Below are 9,259 nucleotides of genomic sequence, written 5' to 3'. Positions count from 1 at the left end.
AGACAGCATTTCCCCATTTTAGAAGGAATAAACCTTCAGATTAATGTAAAAACGTCTTAAACCAAAGATTGCTTCTAAAAACTCTCTACATTTTACAAAGGGCTGATAAATACTGCTTCATGTTCTCCCATCCAGATAAACATAACATGTCAGTCTGTAAACATCACTTTGAAAGATCTCTAATACAGGCTTTGATTTAGCAGAGCAGTTAAGCATGCAGAAGCCCATAGGTGTATATGTAAGGGGTGGTTTTATTATTGAAGATGGAAAGGACATACAAACAAGTGCTTTGCTGAACTGCAGCTTTCTTTACTGAAACTGCAGTAAATTCTTTTCAGAAACTGCTGCCTAACAAGAACATTAAGTGAGTGATCTTTTTCTCTCCATTTCACCAGGATTTATCACCTTTGATTAGAGCTGAGTGACTAGTGTTTCCTTGACAGATTTAAACTTTTGCTTTATATGACTAATTTGTATATAGTTTCTGCTATTGTTCTCTAAAGGACACCCATTATTTTTTTAGCCCTACCCGGGAGAGAGAAAAAAAACAACAACAACAAAAAAACCCCAGGCATTTCTGATTTCTACTGATCTATTCTTTAACTGCAACTACCAGAAAGAGTTGTGCAGACAACCATTCAGGCCACTGGTTGTTCAAAACTTCTTTGCTCTAACTGTGGTTTGACATACAATATGGATGTTATCCAATTAACTCAAAGGATTTTTTTTTTTTCTTTTCTTCCTAACTGTATGGTTGAAGCCCATGGGAAAGAGATGAGCCCTAATAGCTACTGAACAGTAACAGTTAAGTAGCTATTGTTGGTTGTGCCTATTCTAGCAACCAAAGATGACAACAAAATAAGGTATTCTGTGAAGTACATCTAAAAGTTTTGTCATGCCTGACATGCTCTTAGATGGTATAACACACAGAATCTGCAAGTGATGCAGTACAGAGCTGCTCACTTCCCAGGAGAGGGGCTGGGAGCATACCACTGTGGTGGTTTTAGACTCAGATTTCCACGCTGTCTTATATGACATTCATTTCCTTTATGCAGACCCCCCACCACCAAAAAAAAAAAAAACCAACCCAAACCAAAACACCACCCCAACCAAAAAAAACCCCAAACAAACAGATTTAAGGTCAATAGGGGTTTTCATCACTCTCCCGATAGACATTTCCCATTAAATTTTATCCCAGAAATCCTGCATGCAAGTACAGAAGTACTGACAGACACATTTAGAAGTGTTTCACAAACACATTTGTACTTTGTTTTGAGGTATTTTTGGTTGTTGATGCACTGTGTCAGTATTGCCTTCCCTCACTGATCCTCTCCTAGGTCTGTGATTTTCATTCTCCACTGTAATGACCAAGGATAGCAGTACAGTTTGTTTTGTTCTTTTTCATTTTCTTCCTAGAAATTACCAGTTGAATTGCAGTAATTCACCACGTGAAATGTTTATTTTTAGTGCTGTCCCCTTTAGGGCAAGAACATTTGCTCAGACACAATCAAGAAAAAGCAGATGATGATACACTCAAGACCTGTAATGGAAGTACCTGTTTGTACACTGACACATTACAATTTAAAGACGCATTGAGAATAATTTGTGACCCAGTGTCATTCACTGCAACAATGGAGCTAGTGAAAAGCAAGGGCCAAATCTAGACTGTGAGGCCACAAAGCAAATACTCCCAATAATATTGAACATTAAATCTTCGGTGTCTTCTAAAAAAAGAAAAGTCATTGTGTTGTCTGATTTGGATCCCCAGGAGCATTAGAAATGGAGTCAGCACTAATAGAAGTAGCAGACATATCATCTACAGACACCAGCATCAGAAAAGGAAGGTACATTTGGAAGGAAACCAGCAACTAACCAGGTCTACCAATTTAGACAGAACCTCTGAATGAATGCTTGAATGAGAAGACTCGGAATGAACTTCTGCAAGAGACAGCTAAGCTGGCATTAGCATTAACTGCCCAGATTGCTTTCTGAAATTCTCTGACCTGCTGAAGCAGCTCAGTTATGCCTTGAAGGAAAATACTCCAGTCTTCCCCCAAACCACCTGTCATTCAGTTTCCAGGTTCATTAGCACAAGCAAAGAAAATCTGCACTTCAGCAACACAAATCTCAGCTTGGCCGAGACAGATCCACCAACAGATGCAGGAGCAGAATCTCACAGCTCCTAAAAGCTCCGCTCAGTATTTATTGCTGGACCGTTTATGCAGTTACGGCACACAAGGGCTTGGTGAAGTACTTATAGCCACTTGAATATCTTTATAAGTTAAGTAATCAGATGTCATCAGAACACAAACAAAGGAAATGATGGAAGCTCTCACTGAGGGATTTTTGTCTTACCGTTCCCTTCCTCTCAAACATTAAACATCTTGAAAAATACTTGACAAACTCTGATGTGATACTAAGCTTCTTCCTCCTGGGGATGCCATCAAAAAGATTAAAACCCAAAAGTAACTGTCCAATTTTATCTCTTTTAGACTATTAAAGCTGAGATCTATTTTTGGCTTCAGCTGCTAATGTGAAAAGAGACTTTCAGGAAGGTTTCTGTGTGAGCTGCTCCATCTGAAATATTCAATAAGATACTGCTATTTTTATTTCTCTCAATCTCTTTCTTCACCTACAACAATGACTTAGCTAAAGCTAAACGAGTTTCCTAGGAATCATTCCACATTCACAAACAGGCTTTCCCTGGCAAGGCTACCGCATGCCCTTTGCTTCCCAGACACAGCCTCTCTTTCCACCCTTTTATCCCAGGTCTATCTGTTTTCCCAGACAAATATGGGCAGGCAAAATATTGGTAAGTATGGATCTCAAAGTCCCATCTGGGATGGGATATTTTGCAAAGAAAATAAAACTTAAAAGAAAATGTCACAGAAAAGGAGTTTAATTCCTGGTACCCTGGTATGATACTTGTTCTCATCTTGACCCAGGGGAAACTAGGTGTTTGTGGTCATGGGTCAAAATACTGATTTTTTTTTTATTATTTTTTAAACAGGTTTCAATAAAAACTTCAAAAAGCATAAATTAATTTCTGGTGTTTAAATTGAATCAAAAGGGTTTGTTCAGCTCAGCTCCTGGCTGGTGGCAATGCCCCTGAATGCGTGGTGTAAAAAATTATCCAGGTGTCTTATGCCTCATCTTCTATTGCTTTGGACCCCCCGGTGAGCTGTTGGGGTGCTGGGCATTGCCGAGTCGCAGCAGTTGGCATCCTGCACTTTGGGGAGCTGGCCTGCAGCCCATCGAGCCAAGGGCTCTGACAAACTCTCAGCACCGAGCTGCCACAGCCTGCAGCCCCTGCGCTCGCTCCCTGCCTTACCTCTGCTGCAGGTCACTGCCCTGCCTCCTGTCCTTGAAGACAGGGGGATGCATGGTTCCTCAGGCCCTGCAGTTCCCTCTTTCATTCCCTCTCAAAATTGCAAATAAAATAACGCATTCCCTTTAGCCAGTTCAATAATGAGTGCGGGAATCTCCAGTGAAGGGACAGTAATAAACAGCCAGGAGATGGCAACACTTCAAACCACAACAGTCTTCACCCCGTGAATGTGAGTCGAAGCCTGCAGAGGTTGGTCACCACCAGCTGACTCACTCTGGAACCTTTCAGCTCATTTTGTCAAAATGAGGTTTTTGATTTAGGAGAATCTACGCAGAATGACATGCAGGCTTCGTGATTTCCAACTCCCCACCCCCCAAAAAAACCATCAAATATCTATCCAGTGGGATTTCCCAGCACTGCTTTCTGCAGGAAACTTATCCTCCCATGCAGCATCATGGTTTCTCTGCTTCTATTCTTGGCCAGAGCACTTGAAGTGCAGAGGGCAAAATCAGATTAATAAAAAGAAAGGTCAAACCTTCCGTCAAGTTCAGTTTTGCAGTTGAGTGAAGTAATTTCTCATTCCCACTTAAATTTGTTCCTCCAGCACTAAAGCGTACTAAATAATTATACTTAAAACAATCCTGATGAAATCTTTTATACTTTAAGAATTAGAACATCAATTCAATTAAACAATGATTGCAATATACTGATTTTTCTCCATATCCTTCTTATCAGAGAAAAAAGTTGGCTTAATGATGCCAACTTTAAAAATATATTCAGCCAGTTAGTTTTTTACTGAAAGCCAAAAACATTCTCCCAGTTATGTTCCTGTGACTTTTACTGGTTTGGTCCCTGCTGCAAAACAGATACATTATAGGGAAAAAAGTCAAAAGTGTAATTTTCATTGATGGAGCCAAAGCCTTAATAAAAGATTATGGAATTCCACACTTACAGTTCCTGAAGTGTTGGTAAAGAATAGCAATGATCTTATCCAGAAGGGATTTCTGAAGCCACTATTAGACATTGCAATGTAAAAGTCAAATAAGAAGGAGGAAAATATGTTTGCATGTCTTTCCTCTTTTTTTGACTTAAAGCAAATAAAACACCCATTGCACAAGATAGAACTACAGAATTATTCAAAAGCAACTACAACTAACATATTTTGATATTTTCAAACAATACATAAAGTTGTTATACTTTTCTGCCTAAGGTTTTTTGGTGCGTTGTTTTTTAAACCAGTGAAGAAATGAAAATGAATGAGTGCTTATTCAAAGCAAACATTTTCTCTTGCCTCTGGTACCTACTGCAATTACGTGCGAGACTTCACATTAGACTGGTATAGTTTAAGTACTAGCCTTTCATTAATGTGCAAGTGGTAACTCCAGCATTCAGATCCTCTGCAGAGCTATTCAAATGAGGAAAAGCAGGCATTTCTTTATTTCCTTTCTCAGAAGCACCTCATTTAAATAGTAAGTAGGGAATGCCCAAAGAGGATGTCCCCAATTACAAAGCATTTTACTTACATCAACAAGTTTACACTCAGAAAATGATCCAAGTCTACCAATATACAAATTCTGCCTGATGTAATTTATAGTAGCAGTTTCAAAGGCACGCTTGCATTAGAGGAGACAGCAGCATAGGTCTTCCAGCTAAATACACTTAGTTCATCACTCACTGCAGCACCAAACGTTTAATCCACTGAAGGACGGGGTTTTGCTTTACTCTTACCAGCCATCATTACAACAGTAGGCACCTTGAATTACTTGCTCATATGCAAATACACAAAAGGGCCAAAGCCATTAATCTGAAGAGAGGTTTCCTCAGAGCCAACCAACACTTACTCCTGGTGGATATTTATGTGGCTTATACACCCACTTTAGATTCAAGTTTGGTCATTATGATGATTGGACTTGGCCTTCAAGACATGTCGTCTTAATACAGGGAGTTATGTGAAGAGAAGCTGCTGCAGATTTTGCCATTGCTAAATTGTGAGTGAAGAATAAGGTGATGCAGAAGAGGGAACAAGTTGGTCTGCAATCAATCAAGTGCCTTTCTAAGGTGCACTTTGTTAATCTTTTCAGGAGAAACTTCTGTATTCCTAAATCCTCTACTCCGAATCGAGTAAATACCATGAAGGAACTCTACAGAGTTCCATAACGTACCCTCCTCTAGTACCAGAGAGCTAGTTTATGAAGCCAGAAAGGTGGTGTTTTAAATCTGTGCAACACTCGAAACTTACAGCGTAATTAGCATGTAGTAATCATGGGCCCAGCCTGTGGTATACCAATGTAGTGCAAGTTTTTCACTAAACTGCCTCAGCTGCTGTTGTGAGGGTGCATCTGAGCCAGGGTTCAAACTAACCATTGGATCTGAGCATTTTCTCCTGCAGCAACAAATCTGACCTAGTTTAAACGCCCCTTTATTTGACTTTCAAGCCTTATCTACATTCTGCACCAAAAGAATCATATTCCTAGAGAAGGTCATAAAGAATTCCCACCACCATCCCTTCTCATGCAACTTTAGATTATAAAGTCTTAGCCTCAGACAGGAGGAACTAATGTTGCAGCTGCACTGCTACTTAAGGATTACACTCCACTCTCTTGAAGCAAAAGCCCCGGAAAAATACTTTAAATTCCACTCATCATGCACTAAAATTTGAAAACAGCAGAAGCCTCCATACGCTTTTCAGGGATCAGGGGAAAGTAATCTGAATATCAGGTCCCATAAGTTCTTTCGAGCAATCAAAGATGAAAATTTTGCATTCATTCTACAGCATTCCAATGTGTATTTTGACGCAGGGAAAATTAATTGTCTCTGCTAATTTACTCCAGTTACTTCACAGCCTTGTTAATTAGGCAGCTCTGTGCAGCATTATTGTTCCAATTCCTTCAGAATAACAGCTTCCTTTGCTGTTGTTTTTTTTTAATTCATTGGGCATATAGATATGTACAACATATCAAGAAGTAAATCTAGACATACTTGTGGGAACAAATTCATCAATATCTTATTAAGAGGCAAGATTTACTTCTCACTCATCCACCAGCATGATTCCACAGATAGCCACCACGGCCGCACCAGTGCCCCCTGCTCTTGCAGATGCCTCCCTGCTTTCTGTGTCGCTGTCCAGAAATGGAGCGAGGGATCCAGGGCAGCGGCTGCCCTTCCTTCTCTCTCCAGGCTGGGGTGAAGGAAAGAGTCCCCATTTCTACATCTGTACCTAAGACAGGAGGGAAGAGTCGCGGGAGCTCTCCAGCAAGCCAAGCATAGGTAAAACATGGCCCTGAGCTACCAAGTGGGAGGTTACCAGGAAAAGCCTAGTGGTAAGTAGTAGTAAGTAGTTTAACTAAGCTGCCTCCAAAACAGCCTGCTTTAACTAGGTACCTAAGCTAGCTTGGCAGGGCTCACAGCCTTACAGATGCTCTCTGCAAGTAGGAACCAAGCTACTCAATTCAACATATGCTTTAGCTGTGTCTGTAGTGCAACCACTGCTGCATTTGCAGCTCGAGTAAGCATACTCCACTTTTACAAGATCTGTACAAGTTAATACAACAAGCACCTTAAAGCCATATTTCTGCAATACACAATAACCACAAGTATTCCAAGGTTTTATTCCAAAACATAGCAGGGAATAAGAAGATTGCTCATAAATCTTAGCCTCTATCCAGAACAAAGACAAATAAAGATACAGAGCTATTCAGTCCAGCCTTGAGCAGACAATGCCAACCGGTCCTCGGGAAAAACTTTAAAGAAAAAAACTGCTTCCTCCCTTCCCTTTTAACTGAGGAAACTGGGGAGGAAAGAACCTAAAACAGCCTTTGATGAGCCCCTATTAATTTCTCTCTGGACACCAGCTGTCCTTGCCTGCAAAGGGCAACAAAAAACAAAGCAGCTTCCCTACCTGGCTCAGCAGCAGCATCCAAAAGAGCAGGGCAGCACCCCATACAGGCGATGGCTCACTCTGTAAGACTGATTTCCTCCAAGCAGCTGAGCTAAATGAAGGCATGCAAGGCCTAATTAAGGAGCTTGGGCTAACTCCTGCTTTAGTTAGCATGGGCTAGCAAGCATATTAGCCTATAAACTTTTGTATGGATAAAAAGCAGCCCTTGCAGAAAATGGATGTCTGTCATGTACAAAAGAGTAGAACAGAGTCAAGAAGAATTGAGTTAAAGGGGAATAACTGAAAAGGGAATGTTCTCTAGCTACTGAAGCTCAGTTACTTACATGTTTCTCTTCTCTGCTAAGTGTGTGCAAACTCCTCTTGCCCTGGCAAATCTGTGTAGGCTCAAGGCCAGGCCCATATGGACACAAGTAATGGGGGAAAAAAAATAGTTTCTGGGGGGTTGGCACACTGGCTTACATGTCCTCATGTAAGGATTCTGCAAAATAAGCTGTGGAGAAGACAGTCTCTGGCACAGGCGAAGCTGGAAGAGCAGAGGTTCCTTACAGACAGGGTGCACCCAGGGAGAAAAAGTGGTGCCACGCTAAAGAGAAGAATAGCTGGGGCAAACCCAAAGGTCTGGGGGCTTCCAGCAAAAATACCAGCTTTCTAACACTGTAGAGAGACACAAAAGAGGTCCCATGCAAGTATTTGCTGCTCGAGTCCTCCTTCCACCTTCCTTTTGTGCACAGGCACAGAAATGCATGGGAATGTTGTAATATTTTTAAGCACTAGTTTTATATATATGTGTGGGGTTTGGTTTTTTTTTCATGGAAAGGTGTTACACTTTATGTTTGTGCAAAGTTTGTAGTTACCTCTGCTGTGTTATGCCACCTCTGCATGTCACTTTAGGGCAAAATGACAAAGACTTTGTCAAGGTTACAAGATATTTGTGGAGTTGGACCACTCTACTCCTCAGTGCTGACAGACTCCTTTTCCAGCTGGAATCATACAGGGAAATTAAGTATAAAGAAGAAGAAAAGTGTGGAGGGATCTTCCTTACAGTAATATAGAACTATAAATATAAATCATTTATTTCTACTCCAAATGAATATATATTTTACCATACAAAATAGCATACAGCTGTGGACTTTTAAAGTTTCCCTTTCGTTAGGACTATTTCATAAGACATAAATTTCATCACATATCTATCTGTGTGTTACTCTGCTGCAGTTATGGTAAATCTGCTATGTATTTAGCAGGGAAAACACTTGCATTATACAGCTGGTTTAGAGTTGGTGTTGCAAGTTATAAGATTATATGCTAAACCAGAAAGAATTCTCCTAATTTCCTTATATCTTAGGTCAGAAGTTTGTCAGGATTAGTCAATTATCCATTAAAACCTGGAAAGTCCTGTCCCAAGAGGAGGGGGTAGCTGTGCCATAAGGCCCATGTAGAGGACAGGCAGGCTGTCCCAAAAGCTCTCTGGGAGACAGGCTACAAGCTGCAGCGTCACTGAGCGTATACAGGGAGGTCTGTGCTCAAGGAAAGCATATATGCATATTTGGGATGGGCAAAGGAAACACAGCCCAAACCAGCCATCTATCTGATCCTGAGTATGAATGGAGTTAAATCCAGTTGGTGGCTGGTCACAAGCAGTGTTACCCAGGGCTCAGGACTGGGGCCAGTCTTGTTCAATATCTTTATCAATGATCTGGATGAGGGGATCGAGTGCACCCTCAGTAAGTTTGCAGACGACACCAAGTTGGGCGGGAGTGTTGATCTGCTCGAGGGTAGGAAGGCTCTGCAGAGGGACCTGGACAGGCTGGATCGATGGGCTGAGGCCAACTGTATGAGATTCAACAAGGCCAAGTGCCGGGTCCTGCACTTGAGCCACAACAACCCCATGCAGCGCTACAGGCTTGGGGAAGAGTGGCTGGAAAGCTGCCTGGAGGAAAAGGACCTGGGGGTGCGGGTCGACAGCCGGCTGAACATGAGCCAGCAGTGTGCCCAGGCGGCCAAGAAGGCCAATGGCATCCCGGCCTGTATCAGAA

The sequence above is a fragment of the Aptenodytes forsteri genome, unplaced genomic scaffold, assembly GCF_000699145.1.
Source record: "Aptenodytes forsteri isolate BGI_AS27 unplaced genomic scaffold, ASM69914v1 Scaffold9, whole genome shotgun sequence".
NCBI classification, from domain to species: domain Eukaryota; kingdom Metazoa; phylum Chordata; class Aves; order Sphenisciformes; family Spheniscidae; genus Aptenodytes; species Aptenodytes forsteri.
Note: the sequence above shows the minus strand (reverse complement) of the source record.